At 45.0% G+C, this 16,733-nt stretch overlaps 1 protein-coding gene and 1 non-coding gene across 2 annotated transcripts in view; one reads left to right on the top strand and one right to left on the bottom strand.

Moving 5' to 3' along the window:
* Positions 1-16,733, bottom strand: part of HS3ST4 (heparan sulfate-glucosamine 3-sulfotransferase 4) — a 458,743-nt gene that overhangs the window by 376,386 nt on the left and 65,624 nt on the right. The gene's annotated exons all lie outside the window — the stretch shown is intronic.
* Positions 2,708-2,778, top strand: TRNAG-UCC (transfer RNA glycine (anticodon UCC)). Its single transcript has one exon. It is a non-coding gene; the product is annotated as a tRNA-Gly (tRNA).

Genomic DNA, 16,733 nt, shown 5'->3' with positions numbered 1-16,733 from the left:
ACATAAAAAAAAGAAAGAAAGAAAACTAAAATCCTCACAAATGGACCAATAAGCAACATTATGATAAACGGAGAAAATACTGAGGTGGTCAAGGATTTATTTCATTTTACTTGGATCCGCAATCAACACCCATGGAAGCAGCATTCAAGAAATCAAAGGATGTACTGCATTGGGCAAATGTACTGCAAAAGATCTCTTTCAAGTGTTAAAAAGCAAAGATGTCACTTTGAGAACTAAGGTGCACTTGACCCAAGGTATGTATTTTCAATGGCTTCGCATGCATGCAGAAGCTGGACAATGAATAAGGAAGACAGAAGAACTGATGCCTTTGAATTATGGTGTTGGCAAAGAATACTGAACATACCATGAACTGCCAGAAGAACAAACAAATCTGTCTTGGAAGAAGTACAGCCAAAATGCTCCTTGGAAGTGAGGATGGTGAGGCTTTGTCTCATATACTATGGACATGTTATCAGGAGGGACCAGTCCCTGGAGAAGGACATCGTGCTTGGTAAAGTAGAGGGTCAGTGAAAAAAAGGACGATTCTCAATGGGATGGACTGACACAGTAGCTCCGACAATGGGCTGAAGCACAGCAATGATTGTGAGGACGGAGCAGAACCGGGCAGTGTTTTGTTCTGTTGTACATAGGGTCGCTACGTACATAGGATGGCACCTAACAACAACAACAACAGCAATCAAATAATGATTCTCAATTTACATATTGCACATAAAAGTGTGGTTAAGAAAACATTGGACTGGCCACCAAAAGTATGGCCACAAAACCAAAAGGGAAGATCGGGGCAGGACAAGAGTCTAACGGAGAAGGATCAGAGAGGGGAGAAAGAGTTCCCTCTGTACTCGCATTTGCTGTTGTCTCCCCACTCCCTTTTTTGGCAACAACCTTGTAAACCACTGTTGTCCCCAGGATCTACACAAAAGGAGGCTGCTGCAGAATTACCTGGAGACAGGCCACTTCCATTACCAAGGAGCGTTATCAGTTAGAATACTGTCTGCTTGCTGTAAGAATACAATGCAGTCTGTACTTAAAGCACCCACGGCTAAATATATAATTTTTTAAAAATCAAACTAAAAGTCCAGGTTTTCTTCTCAAATCCTTTCCATAGGAAAGGCAGCGGTGGAAGGATGGAGGAATAAAGCTCTGAGTAGGACCACCTGCTGAACACACATATCTCTTAGAAGACCAGCACAGATTTCAGATCATTGCAAATGTAAAACAAACAATGGGTCAAATGCCAAGACTGCCAGCCTCTCACCATGAATGGGAAGGCACCTGGTCCTTCCTGCGCCAATTAGCAAGAGACTGCTTCACCAAACCTGGGAGGCAGGGCCAACGACTGCAGAGCTAACTGCCTGTAAGCTGAAAGACCACCAGTTGTCTATCAGTTTGTCATACTGTGGCGGCTCTTGTGTTGCCGCGATTCTGGAAAGACCTGGCAATCTACGTCTGAAAATTAGCCAATGAAAACCTTATCCATCACGACAGAATACTGTCTGATATAGTGCTGGAAGATGAATCTCCAGGCTGGAAGGCACTCAGATAATTCTGACACAAGTCACAACAACAGACTCAAACATACCAATGTTTTGTTCCGTTATACATGAGGTCGCCATGAGTCAGAGACAACTCAATGGTGACTAACAACAACAGGCTGAAAGATGGATAGAAACACGGAAAAGATCAAACCTCCAGGACAAGCACACACATATGCATGCAAAACACATACGCACACACACCTTCCACCACAGGTACAGGTGCAGAGGTACCCATCATGAGTAGAGGTAAAAAGGGAACAGATCCCGGCTGGACAGACTTTGCTCCTGGGAGTTACTGCCTGTGTAGGGAGGACTAGACTCTGATTCCGGTTGCCAGTCCACACTGACTGTAGGGGAATGACCTTTTCATGGTTTGACCCAATGCAGATTTGAAACTGGGGTCACAAACTCAAATGCCTACAGGAGCCAGGGAGATGACAACAGTGAATGACGTGGGCCAGGTGTCAACAACAAGGAACAGAGGGGACTGTGGCAAAACTAGAGACGCCACTGAAACCAGCCGACTGTGGCAGAGCGAGAATGTGGACCCAGTATCAACCTTTTTATTTTTTTTTAAAGAAGCCAGAAATCCAGATTTTTCCATGAAATCTCCCAATTTTTAAATATTAGCCACCCATTCAAAATTGTTTTAAAATGTTCTGAGTCAAATAAAACTGAATCAGATCTCTGAAATAAACCCACCTCTTCACTCTACTGAGAATAGCAGGACCAAGATCCCTTTTATGATACAAGAAGCAGAGAAGCCATCCAGGTCGCAGAGCTGTGGATCTGAAGCCACCACTCGCAGGACTGGCAGGCCCTGTTTCACTCCCCGTCTGTTCTACAAAGTGTTTAACCTGCACCCTGAAAAAAACCATATTGTGGCTTCTCAGCTCCTGGCCTGCTCACAGCTGGTGGGATTCCCGTCCCTGAATTCCTATGACCCAGGAGCTAATCTGTTCAAGAGACAAGAGAGGAATGAGGAAGGGAAGGGAGGAGGGAGGGAGAAAGAGAGAGAGATCTAACCTGCTGCCCTCCACTTTCCCTTTTCAAGGGCTACAACAAGTTAAAAAGAAAAACGACACTGGAAAGCTGTATATGAGCTAGGGTAGGCATCTTCTTCTCACTTTAATAGTGTATTTATATGTGAGGCAGTGGTAGTTCAGTGGTAGAACTCTTACCTTCCAAGCAAGAGACCCGGGTTCGACTCCCAGCCAATGCACCTACCTCCTGCACACCCCCCACTCGTCTGTCAGTGGGGGCTTGTGTGTTGCTGTGACGCTGAACAGGTCTCGGTGGAGCTTCCAGACAAAGATGGACTAGGAAGAAAGGTCTGGTAAGCTACTTCTGAAAATCAGCCAGTGAAAACCCTACGGATCGTAAAGGTTCGATCTAAAACCCATCATGGTGGGGATGGAGCAGGACCAGAAGCATTTCATTCTGTCATGCATGGGCTGGCCCTGAGTCACAGGCAGGCTCAACAGCAGCCAGCAACTATACATAGGTAGAACATATCCTGGAGCCCTGGTGGCACAGTGGTTAAGAGCTCAGGCTGCTAACCAAAAAGTCAAGTCGGCAGTTTGAATCCACAAGTCACTCCTTAGAAACCCTATGGGGCAGTTCTACTCTGTCCTATAGGGTCCCTAGGAGTTGGAATCGATTTAATGGCAATGGGTTTGGTTTTTATACATACATATGTGTGTGTGTGTGTGTGTGTGTGTGTGTGTGTGTGTGTGTGTATGATGGGACCCTGGTGGCACAATGGTTAAGAGCTCGGCTACTAACCAAAAAGTTCCAGAGTTCAAATCCACCAGCCACTCCTTGGAAACCCCAATGGGACAGTTCTACTTTGTCCTACAGGGTTGCTATGAGTCAGGTTTATATACATGATTTCAGCTATATTAACTTGACATACGTGAGAGGAAAGGGCAGACAGAAAGGGCACACGTTTTGGGGATTGGAACGGGCACTGGCTCAAAACCAGAAGACCTAGTTCTGCACCCGGCTGCATCCTAGATATGTGATATTGGGCAAGTCCCTTCATCTCCCTTGGCTGCTGCTTCAGATGTAAGCAGGCCAGGAGCTGAGAAGCCACAATGTGGCTCGGTGTGCAGACTAAACATTCTGCAGAGCAGGAGTGGAGTGAAACAGGGCTGGCTGGGTCTGAGAGTGATGGCTGCAGACCCAGAGCTCTGCAACCTGGATGGCTTCTCTGCTTCTTGTATCAGGTCAAGCAGTAAGGCTGGGCCTTAAGTTTTGCATTTTTAATCTCCACTGTTAGCTTCTCAGAGACACAGACTTGGTCCTATTTCTCCGTGTACCAACCCCTAAGCATAGTGTCAGGCAGGAACATTCAGTATAGGCTATTTGCTGGGGTACCGTAAGAAACTGAAAAGCAGCAGTCAACGTGAATCTGAGTGGGAGCTTCATCACTTACCAGCTGTGCAATCCTGGGCAGGTGTCTTAACCTCTCTAAGTTTCCATTGAGAATTATTTATTGGGCATCTGCTATTTGCCTGGCATTGCCAAGTACTTAGCACATAGTAGGTGCTTAGAAGATGGCAGCTATTATTGTCCCATAACCAGTAACTGCGTCAATCCAGAGATGAGACGTTCTCAGCTAATGGTCCAAAATGGCCTGCAGCTGTTTTGTTTGGCCCACATTGGGTTATGTTTCGTTTTGTTTTGTTTCTAGACTCTGAGCTAAAATTTTTAAATCAAGGTATTTTATATACAAATTTGATTTATGTTTCTCTTTTAGAAGCGAAAAGCTCTGACAGTATTAAGCCTTCTCAACCCTACAGGGAAGTGGACAGAGTTGAGTTCTGCCGCCCCACTGCGGAGGCACTTCCGCTCTCTGCTTCACCACAGTACCCACCAAGGTCTCTTCACTCATTGACGACAACCTGCCTGGCCCCTCTGGGCATCCATGGTGCAGCTCCGGTCCCAGCTGAGGAGTTCTCAGGAACGCTGGACCAGTGCAAAGCTCCAGAGGGATGGGAGACGTTTTTTAATAAGACCATGGAGATGACTAAGGCATTTCCTGATCCATAAGGATAAACACTCGTCTAGTAATACAAGAAGCTAAAGTACCTCGAACCACTCAGAGGAAGCCTACTTTGGGTATTTAAAACCAGAAATGGAAATAGAAGTAACTAAGTGAGCCATTTTTCTCCCCCTTCCAATTCATGGAACTTCTTCAGGTTGACTTACAAACTCTTATTTTGAAAACCTTCCTTTTTTCTGTCACTTTGTATTTCTTTCTTCCCTCAAGAAGTTACCTTACAGGGAAGTCAAAAGAAGACAGGATATGGATTCTGGAGGCTCTCCCCCAGACTGCTGTGTGTGCCTGGTAAAACTGATGCACCTCTCTGAGTCTTAATTGCCTTATCTTTAGTATACGGATCCGGATGATTTTTTTTAAAAACAGAGCCCTGGTGGCACAGTGGTTAAGAGCTCAACTGCTAAGCAAAAGGTCGGCAGTTTGAATCCACCAGCCACTCCCTGGAAACCCTAGGGCGTAGCTCTACAGGTTGCTATGAGTCAGAATCAACTTGATGGCAATGTCCTTTTTTTTTTTTGGAGGATAAAATGAGGCAATGATGTGAAGCTCATTATACTGTCACTATCTGTAATGAGTGTGTTTTTATTCATCTTCTGTGTGTCACTCCCACCCCCAAATGTCAGGGTGTTTGTTTTCTTCATCACTCTACCCCCAGTGCTTAGAACAGCGCCTGGCATATAGTAAACGAACCAACCAACCCTTTGCCGTTGAGTCAATTCTGACTCATAGAGACCCAGCAGGACAGAGTAGAACTGCCCCCATAGGGTTTCCAAAGAGCGGCTGGTGGATTCAAACTCCTGACCTTTTGGTTAGCACCCGAGCTCTTTACTACTGTGCCGCCAGAGCTCCTGGCACATAGTAGGTGCTCAATAAATATTTCTTGATTAAAAGTAAGTCAATCACAAAAGGACAAATATTGTATGATCTCACTAATATAAAATATCTAGAACAGGCAAATTTATAGGTTGACTACTAACCTAAACACTGGTGGTTTGAAGCCATCCAGTGGTGTTGTGAAGCAAAGGCCTGAGGTTCTGTTTCCATAAATATTACAGCCAAGAAAACCCTATGCAGCATTTCTACTCTGTAACACACAGGGTGGCCATAAGTCAGAATCAACTCAGGGGCGACAGGTTTTTGTTTTGTTTTTGTTATAGAGATCAAAGTTTATTAGTGGTTACCAGCGGTGGGAGGGAAGGGCAAGAGGGGAGTCATTGTTTGGGAAGTATTGAGTTTCTGTTCATGGTGAAGGGAAATCTGGCAACATGGTTGCCAAATGGTTGCATGGTTGCACAACATGATTAATGTTATTGATGCCACTAAATTATATATGTGGAAAATGTTAAATAGGTGAATGTGATATATATCTTTTTACAAGAATAGAAAAGTTACGTGTGTATACAGACGACTGGTAGCTACAATAATAGAGATATATAATTAGACAGGTTAAAGTGACAGAGAAGTGAGTGACTGGGTAGCAAAGATAGAATTGCCATAAACCAATACCAGCTATGTCTTCCCTCTGATGTTGTTGTTATTGTTGCATACCATCGAGTCAATTCCAATTCATAGAGACCCTACATGACAGAGTAGAACTGCCCCAAAGGATTTCCAAGGAGCCTCGGTGGTACAATGGTTAAAGCATTCAGCTGCTAACCAAAAGATCAATGGTTCAAACCCACCAGCCGCTCCATGGGGGAAAGATGTGGCAGTCTGCTCCTGTAGAGATTACAGTCTGTCTGGATACCGAGCCAGAAAGTTGGGTAACAATCTGCAAATTCAGTCTGCAATGACCAAAATCTTTAGACAAGTTATATTCTACTCACTAGCCCCTGGTGAACGTGCTACTTCTACAATGCGTTGTGTACTGGATGGTTGCCTGGATTTCACTCGAAGGAGACTAGCAGCATCCTGTGCCTCCCAGGTGCCAGAAGCTGGGAGTAGGCACTTTAATTCATTCCATCCTCATAACCCTGGGAAGTGGGCATTGTTGTTACCCAGTCACAGCACAAGAGACTGAGTCTCTGACTGGTTAACTGAGTTGCCTAAAACCACTCAGCTAATAGGCGGTGGTGCTTCTTTTCGAATCTCGTCATTTTAATCCAAGTCCAGGCCTTTCTCATGTCCCTGACAAAACAGACCAGGTGACCCTGGGAAGGTCTTTGCATCTGCAACTCTTGACTTTCTACTCAATGCATGTAGGCTTCCTGGTACCACACTCCAACCAGAGCAGCGGATTAACAGACTGATCATTACCCAGTAAGGTAACTCACCTTTGAGCCAAGCCCTCTCTCTTCCATGACAAGAGATACTGACAGTGTGCATTAGATAAGTCAATCATGATCCAGTCAATTCCAACTCTCCCCTCCGGCAACCCCCTACGAAGTAACTTGCTTTGTCTGAAGCAACCACTGATTGGACTAGAATGGAGCACCTGACTCAAAGAAGATACATCTATAGGCTGGCCAACAACTTACCATGAGGCCTGTTATAGATGGCTCTGACCACTAGGGGGAAATGGTAATTAGTTAAGACAATCAGATTGTTCCCTCTGGACTGTTGTTAGCCACCAGTCAAGTGGGCCCCCAACTCGTGATGACCCCATGCACAACAAAATGAAATTCTGCCCAGTCCTGCACCACCTCCATGATCCGTTGCAGATTCAGCTATTGTGATCCATAGGGTTTTCATTGGCTGATTTTCAAAAGTAGATTGACAGGCATTTCTACCTAGTTTCTCTGTGTCTGGAAGCTCTGTTGAAATCTGTTCAACATTATTCCAACATGCGAGGTACCACTGACAGTGAGGAGACCTGAGACTAGTATCCAGGTCTCCCACATGGAAGGTGAGAATTCTACCACTGAACCACCAAAGACGCATTCCCTTTGGACTAAAAAAAAAAAAAATTTTTTTTTTTTTTTTAGTCCAAAGGGACTATTCGGGAGTAAATTCACTGAGATGCAGAGAAGTCAACAAGTCCCTATCCAGGGCCTAAAAGGGACATGAAGGGGGTCACAGCCTTGACTCAGGATGTGTTCCAGTCCTCCTGAACAGGCCAAAGGGTGGAACCAACACTCACTGAATTTCTGTCGTCAAAGCAAGGACATCGCCTCTTGTCTTTGGATCTGGACTAGAATTTCAGCTCAGGTGTTCCAAGCCCAGCACTTAGCAGAGTCTGAGATGGCTCTTGTGTCAGGAGCCTCTGGGGAATCAGCGTTTTCAGTCCTGGCTCTGCCCCAACAACAAGCCACAACCAGCTACACATGATTGGGCCTGGACAATCTGAACCCCTTAGAATAGGCTTCTCGCAGCATTTCTGGATTTTCATAATGCCTTGGCCTATTGAACAGAAGCATCTTTCAGAATAAATCCAGTGGAATGGAATTTCACACCAGGATTCATTTCCTTTTCACAAAAAAAGAAAAAAAGGCGGGGGGGGAGGGAGGGGATCTTCTTCTATGGATCAAAACATAACTTTTAATAAGGTTAGGGCTTCTGGAAACCCAGTGGCTGTGGTCTTGCTCTCTGCTATTTCACAAAATGTTTCACGCCAACTCCACTCTCTGTCATGCTCCCATAGCCAAGAGTACGCAAAAGCATGGCTATGCTACCAGTCTCAGCTATTTATTTCTTCCCTTGCCTCCATCTCTTCCCCTTAAGCTATTTTGCTTCTTTTATGTCTAAGCTTTTTTCTGGGTAAAAGAGCTCTCTGATGGGATCAGAAGGTGGCCTTTCACAAGGTTACCCTTACCTCAAATAATATGGTAGCCAGTTCATGCACACACAGCACTGAGCAGAATTATTTTCTGATCTCTTGTTCTTCAATAGAAAAGTTATTTCACCAAGATCTGTGTTCATGGCCACAGTAGCCACCCACATGGCAGAGTGCAAAAAAGAACCTTCTCAATCTAGCGTTCACCATTGCTGGTTATATTATTCTCTCCTTATTGTCGTACCCATCAAGCTAACACTAATTGGAGTCCTGGTATCAGTGTGTCATCCTTATCCCAGGCACAGTCGAAGGTAGATGTCCCAAAAAATTGAGCCAACGTGATACGCCAAGGTGGCAAAGACACTATGATATTTTCAAACACTGGCTGGCACAGGGAAGAGTGATGATAGGACTACCTATTGAAGAAAACACACGTGTGCGCACCCACGCACGAAGGGTTTGGGTCCAAATCTCAGCTGGAATACTTTCTAGTTGTGTGCGGAGTTCCTGGGTAGCACTCAACTACTGACTGAGAGGTTGGCAGGTCTAACTCACCCAGAGGTACTTCAGAAGAAAGAGCTGGCAATCTGCTTCTGAAAGCTCACAGCCTTGAAAACCCTATAGAGTACAGTCCTACTCTGAAACACATGGGGCCGCCCTGAGTCCGAATCAACTTGACAACAACTGGTTTGGATTTGGGGGGATATGTTTTCGTGTTTTTGGTGTGTGATCCTTGCTTTTTTGTGCCTCTTCTTTCTCATCTGTAAAACGGGGTTGTGAGTATAAAATGTCATGTGAGAAGCAAATGAAAAGACACTGATGAAAAGTGGATGCCCTGTGGTAGGCATGAGTATATCCTTTCCCAGCCTCCCTTCCTCTTGCAGCTCCACAACACCTCTCCAGTCCAGACCGACTGCTGAGCTCCAGACCTCTGAAGCTGACTGCCTGCAGGCACCTCCCTTCCATGTCCCGACACATCCCAAACAGAATTCATCATCTTCCCCCACACACCTGCTCGTCCTTCTGTGTTCCCTGAATCACTGGCGGGGACCACCTTCTACCCAGTTGACTAAGCCAGGAGTCAGCCTGGATGCTGCCCTCTCCTTCCCTGGGTCCTTTAGAATCTCCCTCTTCATTCTTGAATTCATACATTTTTCTCCATTCCTGCTTCTTCATCTCTGATTGAGACCAGGCTCCTACCTACACATTTTCTAACTGCTCTCCCTTCATCCTTTCTTGCCCCCGATCTAACCCATCCTCCAACCTCACAGCTAGAGCAATTTTGCTTAAGTTTCACATCGGAACAAGTCACTCTGTGGCTTAAAATTCTGCAGTGTCTCACCAGTGCCCTCAATGTAAAATACCATCTGTTTACATGGCATGGCTTATGAAGCCCTTCATTATCTGATCTTTTTCATTCCTCTCCCATCACAGCGTTTACCCCTCCCTGCTTGCTTTTAAGATCTAGGCACAATGAATTTCTTTCTGTCTTCTGAATGCACCCTTCACGGCCCTGCACATATTCCTGTCCTCTGCCTGAAATACTCCATCTCTCTCCCCCAGCCTCTAATTTTTCATCTGGCTAACTCCTCAACCTCCAGATATCAGCTAGATATCACTTTCTCCTGGGGGCTTTCCATAACTTCTTCCACTCCACCCCACCCCCCCCCAAAAAAGAAATTAGCACCTTATATGGTTTTTTTTCCTTGTTTTGCCCCCACTGGACTCTAAACATTGTAAGGTCAGGAGCAGGGTCTCCCCTGACCATCCTTATACCCCCAGCACCCACTACAGTGCCTGGTATTCAGTAGATATTTGTTGAATGAATGGATCATCTGAAACTCAAGAGTTTGACTGGAGGTGGAAGCAACTGAAATATCCATCAACAGATGAAAGGACAAACAAAATGTGGTATATACATAGAATGGACTACTACTCAGCCATAAACAGAAATGGAGTCCTGACGCAGGCCACAATGTGGATGAACCTTAGAAACACCATGCTGAGCAAAATAAGCCAGTTGCAAATACTGTATGATCTCACCTATATAAAATAAGCAAATACATAGGAACCAAAGATTTTTAGTGGTTGCCAGGGGTGGGAAGGAGGGAGAAAGAGGGAGTTTTTGCTTAGGGAGTTTATGTTAATGGTGGTGAAATGATTTGGAAAAAGGATACTAAGAATGGCTGCAGTGCTTGAAGAATGTAATCAATGTTACTGAGTTGTACGTGTAGAAATTGTTGACATGATATATGTTTTGTTAAGTATATTTTCACCACAATAAAATTTTTAAAAAAGATTTTGACTGGAGGTGGCAGAAAAATGTATACTCTGGACCCCCTGAGAGTCTTGACTGTGTTTACTTGTCCAAACTCCATTCTCATAATATGGTTGAAGCCCGAGTGAGGGTAAGTCTTGGGAGATAGCCATCAGGTGGAATTTCCTATTTCCTGGTCTGTCTTCCATCCCGGAGAAGCAGCTGAGCAGAACGCAAAACAATCTTTGAAATCAAAAGGCATTGCAACTTACCCAGGGGCAAGCTTCACCTATAAACCTGATGTTTTCTACCTTAACTCCTGGGCCTCAGATGACCCTGCCTGAAGTTGCAGCAGCCTACTTACCAGGCAGCCTGTGCTCAAAGGGTACTGCTGCTTTTAGATGGATATGGTGCACGTGCCAAAGGGGCAAGGATGTGGGCAGTGATCAAAATCAGGTAGATGAGACCAGCTCATCACCTTCCACACACACTCCTGCCTCCTGGGCACCTGGGTGTCTCGCCCTCCCCACCACATGCATTTTAAGATCCCAGCAGCTGAGCTGACTCATGCTCTTCACTGCATCTTGACTCCGTGCCCCTTTTGGCTTGCCATTTTGGGAATCAGCTTTCACCCTGGCTTTTGCACAAGTTAACCCCTTGTCAGATGCCTCTGGATGCCTTGCTCCCTATCATTCCCCTCCGTGAGCTGGTTCTCACAAGTCCCAGCACCTCTAGACGCCAACAAAATGTGCTCCTTCTTCCTCTGCTCTTCAATGAACTCCCCCTTCTACTCCCCTCACCTATACCCTCCTCTCAGATGGAAACTTCTAGAAGAGAATGGATATTATGAGTGCAGACTCTGGAGTCAGACCAACCTGGGTTCAAATCCAGCCTCTTCCAATTACTTGGGAAAGTCACTTAACCTGTCTGAAGCCCACTTTCCTTTGCTGTGAAATAAGAACGATAATATCTACCTCAGGGGACTTCTACGAGGATTAAGTTATGTAATGCATATAAAGTATGTGTACCTGGCACACGGCAACCACCCAGAAAATACCACAATAAGGTTATAACTATTAGTGGGGCACAATAATGATGCTAGAACAGAGGTGCGGAGTAGGCATTCAAGAAATAGTCGTTTATTGAATGAGTGACCAAGTGAGTGAATACTTCGACTATTGTCCCCTTCAGCTCTCAGCTTAGTCTTGGTGTCAAGCAGATGTGAACAAACTGTTCCATACAACAAGTCCAACTCTCAGAGGGGCTTGTCTCCAGCCCCACTTATGGAGATGCCAAATCCTTCCTGGCTGATGTACCAATCAGTGAAGATCCAGGTTGCACCACTCAGGACCACACTATCCAACAGGGTAGCCACAAGCCACATTTGGCTTTTCAAATTTAAAACAAAGAGTAAATAAAATTAAAATTCAGCTCTAAGTCATACTAGACACATTTCAAGTGCTCAGTGGCCACATGTGACTGGTGGCTACCATTTTGTACAATGCAGAACATTTTCATCATCATTGAAACTTCTATTGAACGATGCTGGTCCAGGAGCATCTGAGTTAGATGGTAGCTATGTAATGATACACAGTGGCATACCTCAGTGGTAATTAAAAGCAAGTCGTGGTAGAAGCAAACACACCTGGACAGGTCCTGACTAGGCTCTGGTTTCCCCCAGACCTGAAACTCACCCTGGCTCACTCCTGGTTCTGACTAGGTTCTCTTGGCTCTGGCATCTGATTTGGAGACCAGTCTCCATGCGCTTACTCATCTTGGCAAGAAAGCTCCAGTCACCTTCCACCTGTCTGGCTTGGTTTTCGTCAGTTGCCACATACTCCTGTTCTGCTTTTTTCACTGGGGACAGTCTAACAGTTGCTCTCCACCACTGCCTGTCAGTTTGTCATACTGTGGAGGCTTGTGTGTCGCTATGATGCTGGAGGCTATGCCCCCAGTATTTCAAATACCAGCAGGGTCACCCATGGTAGACATGTTTTTGTGGAGCATCCAGACTAAGACAGACCAGGAAGAAAGGCCTGTTGAAGCATTTCTGAAAATTAGCCAATGAAAACTCTATGGATCTCAATACAATATTGTCTGATATAGTGCTGGCGGAGGAGCCACTTAGGTTGGAGGGCGCTTGAAATTCACAGTGGCTGCAACAACGGGCCCAATCATGCCAATGATCCTGAGGATGGTGCAGGAGCAGGCAACATTTCACTCTGTTATACATAAGGTCACCATGAACCAGAGCTGACTCAATGGGAAATAGCAACAACAGTTGCTCTATCTTGTCTCTGGCTCAGCACCACCCCCATGCAGCCCCTTTTTGCTTCCTTAGACCATCCTAAGCTCCTCTTTTGGAAGAATCACACATTGTGAAGTTCAAGTCCTGGCTGTGCCATTCACCATGCCACCTTGGGCAGATTTCTGAACCTCTATTTCCCTCAGTTTTCCTACTCATAAAACAAGCAAAACACTTCCTATATCATGGGGCTTTAGTCCCTCATGCTCTCTCTTTCTCTCTGGCTGTTGACTCTGTTGGAGAAGCCTTTCCCTTCCTTCTTCAACTACCGAACACTTTTGATCCTTCACATCTCAACTTAGTCACTTCCCCAACCTCTGTGATGGGGTCAATTTAAGCTCTGGTAGCACCTGGCACTTGTCCTCATTTTAATTTTACATTTGCCTGTACGGTTATTTCATGAAAATCAGTTTGTGCCACGAGACTGTAAGCTACACAGGAGGGCCCTGTTTGCTTTCTCTCATCTTAACATCCCCAGCATCTAGCACTGTGTCTGGAACATGGCAGAGCTGGTAAATGAATAAAAGAAAGGGTTACTGGAAGGATTAAATTAGGTAGTCCATATAAATCACTTATCATAGTACCCAGTGCATAGAAACCTTGTCTTAAAAAAAAAAAAAAACTCTAGCTATTTTCATTTTTAATTATTTGCTTTAATTAATGGTGTTCTGATCGTTTGTTAGTCACCCGAATGACTTCAGCCCCTCATTTCCTATTTCCCAGCAGGCTGTCTCTTTGCCATGCTGACTCTTTTAGGCACATTCATTTACACTGACAGTCCTTTTTTTTTTAACTAAAGCTATTTGGAGCCCTGGTGGTGCAGTGGTTAAGGGTTTGGCTGCTGACCAAAAGGATGGCAGTCCAAATCTACCAGCCACTCCTTGGAAACCCTATGGGGCAGTTCTACTCTGTGCTATAGGGTCACCATGAGTCAGAATCAACTCCATGGCAACAGGTTTTTGGTATTTGGAGCCTAGGGGAACCCTGGGTGACACGCACAGTTAAGCACTTGACTATTAGCTGAAAAGCTGACGGTTCGAACCCAGCCAGAGTGCCTCAGAAGACGTGTCTGGCAATCTGCTTCTGAAAGGTCGCTGCCTTGGCAACCTTACGGAGGAGTTCTATTCTGCACACACGGGGTCACGAGTCAGAATCGACTTGAGGTCAACTAACAACAACAACATTTGGAGGTTATCAGGCAACTGTTAGCATCCAAATCAACCACTTTCCACGGCCTTCACTCGGCAGGGAAGGCTGCACATGGGGCCGGGTGCTCTGAGCCTGGGTGGGCTTTATATCTTTGCAGGGGATGAAGGATCAGCAAATGTATCCCCATTCCTAAGTTCAGATAAGTGAGAAAGGCCAGGTCTGTGGATGACTTGTCCCCTGTGAGGACTCTGGTGGTTGATACACCCACACAGAAAGACGGCTTCTGAAAGAAATAGGTTTGGTTCAGTGACAAGATGGGAGACAACAGGTTTGAGTGCCCTCAATAAGTCCTGACAATGGGTTAAATCTACAAAGGAACAGCGATTTGAGCACAGGTATTGAGAGCAGATACAATCTGTTAAGCAGAGACCATAATTAAGGTCTGTAACCAATTAGAAACAACTAAGAACAAGATCAATGCTATGATCAATACTGATATTGAATTGGAATGATAGAATGATTACACCAAAGGCATGCTTAAGTGGGAAAGAAAAAAGCAAGCAGCTCATTCTCCGTTCAGAACCTCTTGTCCCTCTCTCATCCTTGGGGTGGGAGAAGAGGAGGAAATGGGTAAAGGGATACTCAAAGAGGAATCTACCTGCCCTTATCCCACCATGGGTGCCACAAGAGTCTTCATGAGACATTCTGGAAAGGCTGCAAGTTATTCTGAGGGCTCAGGGGAGTGGGAGTATGTAGGAACTCAGCGCCCCTTAGCCAGTGACTTCTCTCTGCCGAACAAAGCTACCTTCCGTTTAAGGTCCCAACTCTGGAGTGTACATCTATTCAACAAACATGTATTGTGGTTCATCAACATTCCACACCCTGTGCTAGGGCTGAGGACCTAACAGTGAAGAAGACAGGCCCAGTCCTTGGCTCCCAAGGAGTTGGTTCTCCAGCAGCCCCACCTGAATTGACACCTAAACAGACAACATCTGTCTCACACCACGGAGAACGGCAGAGGGGTCTGATACCCTTCCCCTAACTTAAAAAGCAGTTGCCATTGAGTCAGTTCCGACTCACGGCAATCTCGTGTGTGTCAGGTCAGAGTAGAACTGTGCTCCAGGTGGTTTTCAGTGGCTGATTTTTCAGAAGTAGAATGCCAGGCCTTTCTTCCAAGGTGCTTCTAGGTGGACTCAAACTGTCAACCTTTTGATTAGCAGCGAAGCGCATTAACTGTTTGCACCACTGAGAGACTCCCCCTAACTTAGGCCCCTGAGAATAGGAGGAAGCAAAGGGAGAGGAATTCCAGAACAGACGAACAGGATGCAATGGAAGGAACTTTTTTTTTTTTTTGCTTTGTTTTGTTTTGTTTTTTCCATACACAGTCTCTCTAGGATCTGCCCAGCAAAGCAAAATCTTACAATCTCCAGCTTCAATTGTCTTTTCAAAACCCAATCCACATGCTTGTGTGGCATATAGCTGCTGCTCAATATACTGAACACCTACTACGTGCCAGGCCCCTGGACCTTCTCCAGATCCCTCTACAGAGCAGGCAGCAAGCTCTGTGGAAGACACAATATCTGAAACCAATAAAACAACAACATTTTGTTCTCCAAGTTAATAACCTTTACTGAGCTGTTATTATATGCCATACACTGCACCAAGCCTTACCATAGTAAGAGCTGGCATTTATTGAACACCTACTGTGTGCAGTGCTCCATTCTAAGCACTTGACATGTATTAACTCATGTAATCATCACAACAGCCCCATGAGGTATGTGCTATTATTACCCCCATTTTGCAGATGATAAAATGAAGAAACAAAGAGTTTATGTGCTCAATGTCACTCAACCAGGAGGTGGCAGGAGGAGGGCTCCAACCCAGGCAGTGTGGCTCCAGAGTCTAAGCTGACAGTACGTGCCACTACTGTGTCCTGGTTAAAAGATAATGAATGTAAGACCCAAAGTAGCTACAGAACTTGCCCAAGATCAAATCGTCTGTAAGTATGAGAACTATGGTTTAACCTCAGGTTTTCAAAAGTTAGGCTGACAGTCACACAAAAAGAAGAATGAATTTCAATAGAAATATAAAAATTTGTAAACAATGTCTCTAATTCCTGGCTCAGAGCTCAATATTCTTTTCCCCTGGATAAATCCATTAACTGAAAATCATTTATTTCATTTAAAATGGACATATCGCTATCACCTCATCAAGTGGCCCTGATCATTAATTTAACTAAATAGAGCTGTGAAGTATAGTTTTGCAGGTTGAGCGGGGCACAAAGCTACGGAGCACGGCTCACACTGGAATCTATGTGAATAGAGTTCCGCAAGGTGTGTGCAGTGCACAACATGGCAGTCCTCAATGTCTGGGAAACAGATTTTACTAAACTATAGCAGACTTGGCAGGTAAGGGGTTCTTAAAATAATTTAGGAAACACAGGCTGTGGTCCCTGCCCTGAGTTGCTCTTGGTCTTATTAAAGAGATAAGCCATAGTTACCGGATGAGAGTTGAAGGGAGCTACTACACCAAATTTTGCTTCAGTTCTTTCCATGAAGTTTCACAGGCTTTCACCATCAGGTGCAGGAAAGATTTGCAGCTTCAAAGCAGTTTTGCTTCTTTGCTGTGCTATGCTGTTAGGTTTTTTTTTTTTTAAACAGTGTTTTCAACTCCATTGTAATTCTTTATCT

The sequence above is a fragment of the Elephas maximus genome, chromosome 12 (assembly GCF_024166365.1).
Source record: "Elephas maximus indicus isolate mEleMax1 chromosome 12, mEleMax1 primary haplotype, whole genome shotgun sequence".
Classification (NCBI taxonomy): domain Eukaryota; kingdom Metazoa; phylum Chordata; class Mammalia; order Proboscidea; family Elephantidae; genus Elephas; species Elephas maximus.
The sequence above is the reverse complement of the archived record's forward strand: the minus strand, read 5'-3'. Positions and strand labels throughout refer to the sequence as shown.